This window comes from Ostrea edulis, chromosome 3 (genome assembly GCF_947568905.1).
Source record: "Ostrea edulis chromosome 3, xbOstEdul1.1, whole genome shotgun sequence".
Taxonomy (NCBI): domain Eukaryota; kingdom Metazoa; phylum Mollusca; class Bivalvia; order Ostreida; family Ostreidae; genus Ostrea; species Ostrea edulis.
The window spans coordinates 28,248,169-28,251,286 of NC_079166.1; the positions used below are offsets into that span (position 1 = coordinate 28,248,169).

General features: G+C 31.7%; 1 non-coding gene across 1 annotated transcript; it reads left to right on the forward strand.

The window, feature by feature from the left end:
* The first annotated feature begins 929 nt into the window (after window positions 1–929).
* On the forward strand, window positions 930–1,010 carry Trnal-uag (transfer RNA leucine (anticodon UAG)). The gene has a single exon. It is a non-coding gene; the product is annotated as a tRNA-Leu (tRNA).
* The last annotated feature ends 2,108 nt before the right edge of the window (window positions 1,011–3,118 follow it).

Consider the following 3,118-nt stretch of genomic DNA (forward strand, 5'->3'; position numbering starts at 1 on the left):
TTATCCATTGTCCTTTCTTGAAAAACTGAACTGTAATGTCATTAGTATAACAGGGGGTATTCACACATCAATTTGATACCAATTTCCCAATGTATTTTCAGATTTTACATCTCTTTTACACCACTTATCAGAATTTTTTGTAGGCTACATTTTAAATATTTAGCCTTCTCATGATATTTTGTCAAAAGTTCACAGTCACAATTTCAAGAAAAATTTCAATAGAAAGTACATTTTTACATGGTGCAAGTTTATTTTTAAAATGAAATATGAAATTAATTATGGTATTGTACCTGAAAGAGAAGATCGGGATTTACTGACAGCCTCAAAACGCAAATTTCCGTAGGTTGGGGGTCAATTTTCTTCTTTATATGTATGACAAAAATTAAAAATATGCATTGTAATATGACACCTTATTTATATTTAATTCATGGATATTCATTTTTTTCCCATTTACATAACTTATTAACAAGATTTTTTGGAGTGCCTGAAAAATCTGCGAAATTTGGTGTATTAATTATTTATTTATTTAATACAAGTGATTAATGAAAATCGCGGTTTATCACTAAGGTCACCGAAACTGGTCAGTCGACGATACTTAGATGAATATAAATAAAAAAATCGTTTACCGAGAACTCTGGTTTTGATATTTAATTAATCTAACATACGAGGTCGTTTATCGATGACATGTGCACTGTACTGAGAACCGACTGTGCGTTAGGATGGCAAGAGTTGTCTCTCTTTTCATGCAACTTCAATATTAACACCGGTGTGAGAAAAGGGAACCAGGTAAAATTAAGGAAATCATGACCACGAATGTTAAATAGTGTCTGAATGAGCATTAATGAAACAAAGGTGGATTTTAATGATTTAAACAATTCAAATGGGTAGTGTGTATTGAATTGTCATTATTCTATTTGCATTAGATGTAAGGTAGCGTGGCCGAGCGGTCTAAGGCGCTGGTTTTAGGCACCAGTCTCAATGAGGCGTGGGTTCGAATCCCACCGCTGCCACAATTTTTTCTCTCCCTTTTTAAAAAAATATTTTAGGAAGAACAGCGTTTAACAATTACCATTGATTTGTTTTATTATCTAATTGTTCTTCGTGAAAAGCGGAAATAATGAACAGTTTTCAATCACATTACATATGTAAGATCTCCCTGTGTTATCAGATTTTCATACATGTATCATGCATTGAATCACATCAAAATCTAGCATTTAAATTCTCTTATTTACAAACAAAATCCTGTTTTTATTATAATGGTAAAAATTCACATGAAATTTATAAAAGAATTTTTAAATAAAAAAATAAGTTTGGAGAGAGAGAGAGAGGGGGGGGGGAGAGAGAGAGAGAGAGAGAGAGAGAGAGAGAGAGATAGAGAGAGAGAGAGAGAGAGAGAGATACAAGCATACATAATTATAATAACCTCTAGAATTAATGCATTTAAAAAGTATGGCGTATGCAATGCGTTCTAGACTGTGCATGTACACCCGACTGAAATATTTATTTTTATTTTACACTGATAACGGTTTTTTAAAAATCGGAAAGGAAGTGATTTTATAAAGAATAAATCACAAATCACTAAAGGACATATTTGTAAAAATAGCAGCCTGTTGAGGGTAATTTTATTTATTTGCAAATCCAATTTTGGGCCCTATCGGGCATACACGCTTAAGAAAAGAAGGGGAATAAGTGACAATCAAAAGATTTATATTTATGATATATAATACAAATATAATTATATATGCCATTATGGAATGACATTAATATTGTAATTTCATTTTGTTATCCAATTCAATGAAAACACATGTTCTATTTCGTATACCTCTTATTTTACACACACTGTACTTGTGAAAATCGTTTATATTTTTCGATTTTTTTTTCTTTTCTTCCCAAGTGATCAAATATCATAAATTTAACTGCTGAATACAGTAACTAAGATTCTTGTACACACAAGAAAATGTTTTTCACAAATAGCACTGTTTCATTACACAAAGGGCAAATAACTGTCTATTTTACAGATCAAAGCCAATGACGAAACTCTTCGTCACTTGTTTCTTCTGCGCAAATGATTTTTATGACTATCTGTTGGGGTTTTGAATTCGAACTTTGGGTTGAATTAAACCTTTTACGTTCAGCATCTCAAAGAATATAACACAGAAAATTCTGTCAGTATAGTTATGATCTCGTTATAATCGACATATTCGTGATCATTAACATGTTCATGTTCATGAAATGATCAAAAATAAGAATGAATATATATTCTATTGCACATTTATCAATTATTTTCTTTTATCTATTATTTTTTTATATACAAGGCCCATCACCTACAAATTGAAACTCATGTTTTACGTTTTAAAATTAAAACATTTATTAAAATGTTTTATTAAAATTAAAATTAATTTTGTAAAAATGAAAACATTTATTTCAGTTATTCTTATATATTTGTCGAATATCCCGGCGAATAAGCCACACTTGGTAAGAATTGGATTATTGAATTATCAATTTCATAATCGCCTATTGTCACGTGGTAATGTCTTAAATGGCAGGATTGTCGTACATGTAAATTTTATACACAGAGTACAATATGACGACTTGCATTTAACTAGTGGTACCCGGTAAGTGAAAAAAAAATCATAACGTGACAACTTGTATTGTTGTTAAGAGAAGAAAAGTGACAGTATTCATAGATCTAACCATCTGCTTATTGAAACATATTAATCAATTCATTCATTTGTTGTTTGCCTGACCAAGTATGCTTACAAACTTCCTTTTGTATATACACGCAGACACGTAACATCGTTGAACAACGTGTGTGGGGAGGGGCAGTCGGACATGAAACTCGCTTCAAAATATTAGCTAATATTCTCTTGGAAATTCCCTCCCCCTCCTCCTCCAAAAAAATCCTGAAAGGTATTCTTTTCCCCAAACGAAATCCTAAATTAGGGGGGCTGGGGGGGGGGGGCATATTTTTTTCCTGCATGCCTACTAACTTTGAATGTAAAAGTAACTAAAATACTTCACCTTATGATCTGTAATCTTCACGTTATGATCTGAAATACTTCACGTTATGATCTGCAATACTTCACGTTATGATCTGAAATCTTCACGTTATGATCTG